We start from the raw sequence: 9,930 nt of genomic DNA, 5'->3' as shown, positions 1-9,930 counted from the left end.
TATTATCTGATATCACCTTTTTCACAGAGTGATGATAGCACAGGCAAAGGATGATAGAAGAATGGAAGAGAAAGAATTATCCCAGCACCAGCTCTTTGTCACATGGGGTCTAAACAACAGTAACAGTGAGTTCTAGTTAAAAGAAAAAAGGCTGGTAATATAATCACTGGTCTTGTAATAAAAAGGTGTGCCTTCTTGCCTAGCTGCTAATTAAATCAAATTGGTATGAAAGAAACCACAAATAGTGGAAGCCCTTGTCAGGGACCCATACTTACTAGCCATCAGTTATGTATATAGGAATATAGCTAACATTTACATTGCAATTTGTAAAGTATTTTCAAATCAATGATTTTATTTAATCCTCATAAGGTAGGTTTTAACCAAATATCTAATCCCAAGTTTACAACTAGGAAATGTCAGAACCAAGACCTGTGCCCCCAGGACTGCATAACTTTTGCAACACTCGCCATCTCTGTGTAGTTACAGAAACAAAGACCTTCAACTGACCAATTTATTGGGTTTAGCCAGGATAGTGTTTTGGGTTTTGTTTCCTCATTATGTTTTTTGCTTTTTATTTTTATTTATTTTTTTAAAGATTTTATTTATTTATTTGTCAGAGAGAGAGAGAGAGTGAGAACACAAGCAGGGGGAGCGGCAGGGGGAGAGGGAGAAGCAGACTCCCCACTGAGCAAGGAGCCCGATGCGGGACTTGATCCCAGGACCCTGGGATCAGGACCTCAGCCAAAGGCAGACACTTAACCGACTGAGCCACCCAGGCGCCCCATGTTTTTTGCTTTTTAAATTGATTTTTAAGTAAATGCTTTTAAGAGGCTGGGGCAGCACTGTACAGTTCTCACTAGACCTTACCATTTCCAGTTGTCTTATTCCTTAAGGCTCCTTAAGATATTTACCTGGCTGGCCCTGTAAATAAATGGGTTTGGAAATCCTGCTGGAAATATTCACAGTGTGTACACCAGATGAATTTGGTATGTTGTGGTTATCACCAAAAAATGCCAACACCTTGATCTTTTGATTTAGAATCTAATATATACACTCAAAATTAGTATATTACAGCCTACATTCAATGTTCATGCATATTCTCATATGCATAACAGAGACAACACAACAATGACCTAAAGAAAGTAACTAAGCAAGAATCCTCAACAGGTCAAAACAATTTCTGAATCTTTCTGTTTTGATGTGCTGTGTAGAAAACGGGAATTCTGATAGTAAAAAGTCATCATGTCCACATCACCAACACAAGTAAGCAAGTAAATGATGACTACCAGAACTGGCATTTTCTAAAAGAAAGAATCCCACACATAGTCTACTTTTTAAGATCACAAAACTCTCCTTTCGAGTCAGTGGCATGGATTCTATGCTACACAGGTGGAGAAACAAAGACAATCAGTTAAGTGACATCTGCAAAGATTATCAGTTGTAGCTCTATCTGCTTTTGTCTTCTGCTTACATGAAAATGCAGGAATTGGGTCTCCTCAGCACACAGAGCATAGTTAGCAATAATGCCTTAAATTTATCAAGCAAAGTAAAAAATTATGCCTCTATTTATCCTGATGACCCTGTGAGTCACGGGGTTCTCATTTACACGTGGGGAAACAGAGCTCTAGATGTTAGAGCGACAATCTTAGAGTCCCCGACAGGAGTCAACAAACTAGAGCCACAGGCCAAATCCAGTTTGCCACCTGTTTTAGCGTGGCCAGTGAGCCCAGAATAGTTTTTGTATTTTTCAGTGATTGAACAACAACAACAACAACAACAATCAAAGAATAACATTTATGAAACAAAAATTATATGATATTCAAATTTTGCTGTCCCTAAATTAAGTTTTACTGGAAAGCAATCATGTTCATTCATTTAGGTGTTGTCTCGGCTCTGTTCTTGCTACAATGGCAGAATTGAGTAGTTGTGACAGAGATCTATGGCCAGCCAGCCTAAACAGCTGAGCCTTTACAACAAAAGGGAAGTAAAGTTAAGTGAACTACTCAAAGTCATAGAGCTAGTAGGTTTCAGAGCTAGGCTTGCGTCTGATGTTCTTACTCCAATTGGAGTACTCCTTGGGCTCAGGGAACTAACACTTTTACACAGATCCTTTCTCAACTTGGCATCCTAAACAATGTATGTTATCCAGGGCTCCTCAAATCCCACTAGACTATGGCTGAAAAAATAGGCTCATATATCTTTTATCATCCTGTAGCAGAATGCTTTTTCAGATTATTAATACATTTCTCTCCATGTATTGATCTATTTTATTCCCACAATAGAAAGGTAGCTTGCTCTGTGTGATTTTTGCCTAAGACCCAGAAGTTCTGTGTAAAAGGAGCAGAGTATAAGGAGAAGCTGACCACAAGATATTTCCTTTCTAGATTGTTCTTTCCAAAGCCTAAGCCCACTGAAGAAAGAAGGGATGAACAAGTGCCTCTGCCAGGAGCATGGGAAACATGGAAAGATTCCCACCCCCACTGAAAGGAGAACAAGAGAGGCATGAGTGTCTCAGCTGTAGCAGAAGCCTGTCCCTGCTCTCCGACACTGTTTTAGGGATGTAACACAATCTCAAAAGGACTGGCTACAGGGAACACCAGGAAGGTTGGATTCTGGAGGCCCAGGACGTTAGGCCCTCCTCAGAGCCCCATACATGTATGCGCCTTGGATGTGACCAAACAGCAGACCTGAGGAGACCAAGCTGACCGGGAAGATACGGAACTCAGCATCATCAGGTGACAGAGAAGGATCTCAGAACCAAGACTCCTGGCATAAAGCCAGGGAAATGGAAGACTCAAAATGACTGAGGGTGAACTTCCTGCCTCCCTCACAGGATAAGGGCTTAGAGTTAACATTCAGTTAATTTATAGAAAATAAAGAAAAGGAATTAGTGTGGACGTGAGTTTGCAGATTGAGATTCACATGGGCCATACTATTCAAAGTCCTCATTAAAAATGCAAATCACAAAGCCTCCATACCTCTATCCAGAAATTCTTATTGGGTCCAACATTTCATTAAGTTCTGCTCCCCTAAAAATTTATGAAGATCCCACTGTTGTTGGTGACTCGACACCTCAGGCCACCATCCTCACTCTGAACCTCTGCAGCTTCAGAGAATGGCTGTCACCTCTTGCCACATTATGACTGCCTTCCCCCCTCCCCATGCCTCTACTCTAGTACCGGGATGGGCTCAGGCCACAAGCAGAAGCATCTCCCTCATCCCCCTAAAACATAGACAAACCAGACTGTGGTATTTAACAAAACTTTATTAAATGTTTGGGAACACCCAAAATATGGTGTAAAATACCACACAGTTAGTTCAAGTGACTCATAGGCCTGAACTTTAAGATCTCAAGTTCTTGCTTTGTTCTTTCCATGTGGTAGACATCAGGTTACCTACCACTGTTGACATTTCACTACAGACGTTCTGCTCCTTTCTCAGAGAGAGGAGCAGGTCAACAGTTCACCCAACCCAAAGCTGTTCACTTTGAATCCCAGAATGATTAATGGTAACAATATTCTTCTGGAGATAACTCCATCCCACCCACAAGTTGTAGTCTGACTTCATGGACTCTAAGCATATGTCCTAGAACCTGAGTTATTCAAGCTTAAATAACACTCTCTGTGGGATACTGACAATCTTATAGATATCTATACTTAGGAGGAAATATTCTCAATATATACTACTTTACAGAATACTAAGTTTCTTAGCCTGCACATCTATATTCATATATAAAGTGACTTTACCGCCAAAAAAGAGAGGTGGGTATTTACTTTACATCCCAGCAATTAAATGACCATTTTTGTGACCCTTCTAATACAAAGGAAGGCTTCTCTGAAGGTGAATTAAAACTATAACTCCAGAAATAGAGCTGCTGATAACTTATATGGCAGTTTTTGTGGTAAAACAAAGTCTCTTTCTCTGTCATATCATCCTCTCCTATTTCAAAGACTATACGGAGCACTATAAATTGAAGTCAGAATCTCCTCATCACACTGTCACTTTTGGTCAAATTTCCCATTTTTTGATAGATTAATACCCAGAGCTTATTTTCCCCTTACTCAACAAATACTGAGTACTTATTATGAGCTTGTACTTACTGTATGCTCTATCAATCATGTCAGATGTGTAGATTTATCCCAAATTCATATAAAGAATCAAAGAGAGTTCACTACCACCTCAGAGGTATTTACTTTTCCTTTTAAGTTTATTAAATAATGAGTTCAAGAAATGCCTGGTAAAAAAGAAATCAGGAGGGGGCAGTTTTTCTATGCCACAGTTCCTCTTATAAATACATTTGAAATTGGTGAAAGGGATTTTTTTTGAAAGCCTCCATGGACTTTCTTGAGTGGATGAACGCTACTTTGCAGGGGTGAACGACCTTCCGAGAGGCAGGCCATGTGCAATCTGCAGCAGATTACAGACTCAGAAGCCTGCAGGAACGTCTCAGATGGAGAAGGGCTGTGGTTCCCTTTGTTCACTTTACCTCCAGCCTCACAAAGATGCCAAGAATTTAAATTAATCTGATTATCCTCTGGGAGTTATTCAATCCTACTATTTTACCATAGAAACTTTGACCCATTCCATGCAGTTGTTTTTCTAGATTGCTTTTTCCTAAGAACTTGAACAAATGGACATCCTAAGTCGGAGAAAAAAAAAATTTTTTTTCCATCTTGTTATTCCCTCCCCAATTTTGAAACATGGTACTTATCTCCTAAAACGTTAGAATCAGGAGCTCAGGTTGTGGAAGGGGGTATCCATAACAGTGGGGGTTATTTCGAGCCTCAGACCATACTGACAGATCCCTGAGACCTCATCAAATATTGAAACTGAATAGGCCTCTAGAGTGATGTATAATTTCAGGGAACTAATTCCCATCTGTTACTTTTTCAGTAAGACCTGGAGAACTCAGTGCATACTAAGAAAACAGAATTAGATTTAAAAAGTGAGCCTGTTGTCTATACTGAAATTTTTTTTTTCTTTAGTAATTAAAATCAGAAAATAAAATACTTAAATTACAAACCAAAGATGGAAAACCCTTTTGGAGGATGAACCCCTCAAAAAACATCTGTTCTCTCTAGTACTATTGTTAACCTTTGACGGGTTGCAATATTTATGGTATTTTCCCCCCAGGAAAATGTGTGGTAAATCTGTAAGAGTTTTAAGTCCCAACATACAAACGTTCTATTGTTTTAATGAACGTTTTATAGGAGTAATAAGTCCTTAGATGAAATGACAAATTCTATGTTACTAAAGGGCAAATAGTTTCCCCTCACTCCTGCCCTTGGCACTATCATAATTAGCCTTCGATATGTATGATTAAATTACGGTTCTTTCAGATGTGTCTTGAGTAGGCATAATTAACTATGATAGCTAAAGCCTGGACAGGGAACTGTCAATCTGAACTTCTTAGCACTTCTCCAGGTAAAGGGAAAGAGAGAGTTTAATGTTTTGTGTCATTTCCAGCCAGCATTAGTAACAGTGAGGTTTTTTGTTTTTTTTTAAAGATTTTATTTATTCATTTGAAACCCAGAGAGAGAAAGCATGAGCAGGGAGAGAGGCAGAGGGAGAGGGAGAAGCAGGCTCCCCGCTGAGCCAGGAGCCCTATGTGGGGCTGGATCCCAGGACCCTGGAATCATGACCTGAGCCGAAGGCAGACGCTTAACCATCTGAGCCACCCAGGTGCCCCAGTGAGGTTTGTTCTAAGATGAATTTGGTGTAATTTTCCCCCAGAGTAAAGTTAATTAGAATTTGCCATAAAGTGAGACAACTTGAGAAAGCACATGGCTTATATATATTAGATATTCCTAAATGCTTTTTCATTCTTCCTGGTGACCTAAGCTGTACTGAACTAAACGGAGTATCATGGAAGCCTTATAAAATTAGCAACTTACCTTTCCTTCCAGTTGGAGAATACCTTATGAGAGTCTTCATTGTGTTACAATTCTTTGAAAGAATCTTATAGAATCACAGTGGATAAAATTTCTTTGAAAGAATTTTAAAGAATCACAGGGTGCTGGGTAATGAAATGGCACTATCGTACTGCTCACCTTGAAAATTATCCACACATGATTAAGAGAACTATCATTTAAAATGCATTCGATAATGTGCAATATTTTCTCGTCTCCAACAACAGAATTTGGTAAGTTATGTATATATAAGGTAATATTTAGAGTAACCATGAAAAAAGCTGTACAAAAAGATATACTCAAAACTGGCATAGATGAATCAAAATGGAATTCTAAAAAATGCTCAAATAACCCAAAGGAAAGCAAGAAAAAGAAAACAGAAGGGCACCTGGCTGGCTCATTTGGAAGAGCACACAACTCTTGATCGCGGGGTCATGAGTTTAAGCCCCACGTTCAGTGTAGAGATTATTTAAATAAATAAACCTAAAAAAAACCCAGAGAAACAGGTAAGCAAACAAACAAAAAACCAAGGAGAACAAACAGAAAATTAAAAAATAAAACAGCAGGATGAAACCTAACATAGCAGCAGTTAAATATAAATGCAAGTGGTCTAAATATACCAATTAAAACAGAGAAAGGCAATATGGATTTAAAACCATGTCTGAACTATCTGCTGCCTCTAAGAGACTCATTTAAATGTAATGGTATAGACAAATGGAAACTTAAAAATGTAAAAAGATATATAAACACTGATCAAACAATAGCAGTGGTTGCTATATTAATATCAGATAAAGTAGACTTCAGAGCAGGGAAAATTACCAGAGCTGGAGAGGGGCAGTGTATTGTGATAAGAGTTGATCCACCAAGAAAATATAGCAATACTAAATGTATATATGCCAAACAAAAGAGCTGCAAAATATGAGAACAAAACATGATAGAACTAAAAAGAGAATAAAATCATGATTTTAGTTGAAGATTTCAATACTGCTTTTTCAACAACTGGTAGAGCAACTAGGCAAAAAAACAGCAAAGATACAGAAGAACTCAACAACACCAATAACCATCAGGATCTAATCAACACTTCATAGAACACTCCATCAAACAAGAGAACAAACATTATTCTCAAGTGCCCGTGGAACATATACCAAGACAGACCATATCCTGGACCATAAAACAAATCTCAACACATCTAAAAGAAATGACATCACATGAAGAGTATTCTCTGACCGCTCTGATATCAAACTAGAAATCAATAACAAAATTACAATAGGAAAATCTCCAACTTGAAAACTCAATAAACAATCCATGAGGTAAAGAAGTTCCAAAAGAAATTGAAAAATACCCTGAACTGAATGAAAATGAAAATATAACACATCAAAATTTGTGGGACATTGCTGAAGCAGTGCTAAGATAGAAATCTGTAACATCAAGTGCATCTATTATAAAAAAGGAAAAGTCCCAAATCAAAAATTAAGTTCTCATAGGAAGAGCCTAGAAATAAATAAACCAAAGCAAGTGGAAAAAAATAAAATCATACCATAAGAGCAAAAATCAATGAAATTAAAAACAGAAAAAGAATAGAGATGATCAATGAAATAAGGAGCTGGTTTTTTGTTTCTATTTTTTTTAACAGAACAATATAATTGACAACCTGTACAAGACTGACAAAAAAATAAAGAAGACACAGCGTGGTATTTCAGGAACAAAACTGAGGATATCCATATGGACATCGAAGGGTAATGTAAGAATGTTGCTGACAACTCGGCACACCTAAATTTGACAATGTAGATGAAATGGATCAATTTCTTGAAAAATACAAACCACTACAACTCAGCCAGATTGAAATAGGTAATAAGAATAGCTCTATAAACAGTAAGGAAACTGTATTAATAATTTTTAAATTCAAAAAAAGAAATCTTCAGGCCCAATGGGTTCACCAGCAAATTCTATCAAATATTTAAAGAAGTATTAACACCAGTTCTATGCAATCTCTTCCAGAATATATTGGAGTGCATTAGAATTCTCCAGAGAAATAGAACCGACAGGGTGTGTGTGTGTGTGTGTGTGTGTGTGTGTGTGTGTGTGGAGATGGGGAGGGATTTATTCTAAGAAAGTGGATCCTGGGATTGCGGAGGCTGTCAAGTCCAAAATCTACAGGGTGTGCTATGCAGAAGACCCAGGAATAGTTAATGCTGCAGTTTAAGTCCAAAGGCAGTCTACGGATAAAATTCCCCAACCTTTAAGGAAGGTTAACATTCTTCTATTAAGGCCTTTAACTGCTTCAATGAGGGCCACCCATATTATGGAGGGTAATCTCTTTACTCAAAGTCCGGTGATTTAAATGTTAATCTCATTTTTAAAATACTTCCACTGAAACATCTAGAATAATATTTGACCAAATATCTGGGTGCTGTGGACTAGCCAAGTTGACACAGGAAATTAACCATCACAAGGAAGGAACACTTTCCAATTCATTTTATAAAGTTAGTATTTCCCCCAATGTCAAAACCAGACAAAGAAAGCTATGATCAATATCCTTCATAAATAATGACTCAAAAATTCTTACAAAATATTAGCAATAGAGCATTTGGCAATAGTGAAGAATAATGACATGTCATGACCTAGTGAGATTTATTCCATGGATTCAAGACTGGTACAATAATCAAAACTCAATCAGTATAATCTACCACATTAAAAAGCTAAAGAAGAAAAACCACATGACCATATTAATTGATGTAGAAAAAAACATTTGGCAACATTTAATATGCATTTATGATTAAAGACTCTCAGAGATATAGTGATAGAGGGGAAAATTTTTCAACTTGTGCTCTTATGAAGAACTTATTCTCTTGATTAAGAGCATCTACAAAAAAACGTAAGTATAATATTATACTTAATGATGAGAGATTAAGCATTTTTCCCCTAAGAATGGGAACAAGGCAAGGATGTCTGGTCTCACCACTATTATTCACCATAGTGCTGGAAGTTATAGCCGGTTCAATAAGGCAAGGAAGGGAAACAGAAGGCATGTAGACTGGAAAGAAAGAAAGAAAACTGTCACTAGTGCAGATGTATGGAGAAGTCCTAGGACTAATACGTGAGTTCAGCGAGGTATCAGGATACAAGATAAAAATACAAAAAATCACTTAAAATTTTTTAAAATTTCTACATGTAAATCTAAGAAAACATGTATAGGACTTGTGTACTGAAAACTAAATACTAGTTAAAGGAATTAAAGAAGACTTAAATAAACGGAGAGACACATTGTGTTTATGGATTGGAAGACTCAACATAGTAAAGACATCAAATCTCCCCAAAATGATATATAGGTTTACTGCAATTTTGATCAAATCTCAAGAGGACTTTTTGGATACATAGAGAAGATTGTTCTAAAATATGTAAATGGAAAGGAACTAGAATAGCTCAATAACTTGTAAATACTTGAGGTAACAATGGCCAAGAACTTTCCAAAATTAATGAAAGACACTGTATCACAAATCCGGAAAGGTCAGAGTATGCCAAGCAAGATAAATATAACACACACACACACACACACACACACCCATGCATATGCATATCATATTCGAACAGCAAAAAGCAGACAAAGAAAATCTTGAATGAACCTAGATGGAAAAAAAACCACCTTACCGAGAGAGGAACAAGAATAAGAATTACACTGGGCTCCTCGTCAGAAACCACACAAGCAAGGTGAGAGTGGAGTGAAATATTTAAACTATTGAAAGAAAAAAGTCACCAACCTAGCATTTTATATCAGCAACATTATTCTTCAAAGGTGACAGAGAAATACAGACTTCCTCAAAGTAGCAAAATTATAGAAGTAAAGAACAGATCAGTGGTGGCCAGATGTTAAGGACTGGGGAGGAAAGTAGGTACGGTTATAAAAGGGCAACATGAAGATCCTTATGGTGATGGAAATGTTCTGCACCTTGGCGGTAACAAGGTCAATGTCCTGCTTGTGACATTATACTGATTTTGCAAGCTGTTACCATTGGAGAGGTTG

Source organism: Halichoerus grypus, chromosome 2 (genome assembly GCF_964656455.1).
Source record: "Halichoerus grypus chromosome 2, mHalGry1.hap1.1, whole genome shotgun sequence".
NCBI lineage: Eukaryota > Metazoa > Chordata > Mammalia > Carnivora > Phocidae > Halichoerus > Halichoerus grypus.
The sequence above is the reverse complement of the archived record's forward strand: the minus strand, read 5'-3'. Positions refer to the sequence as shown.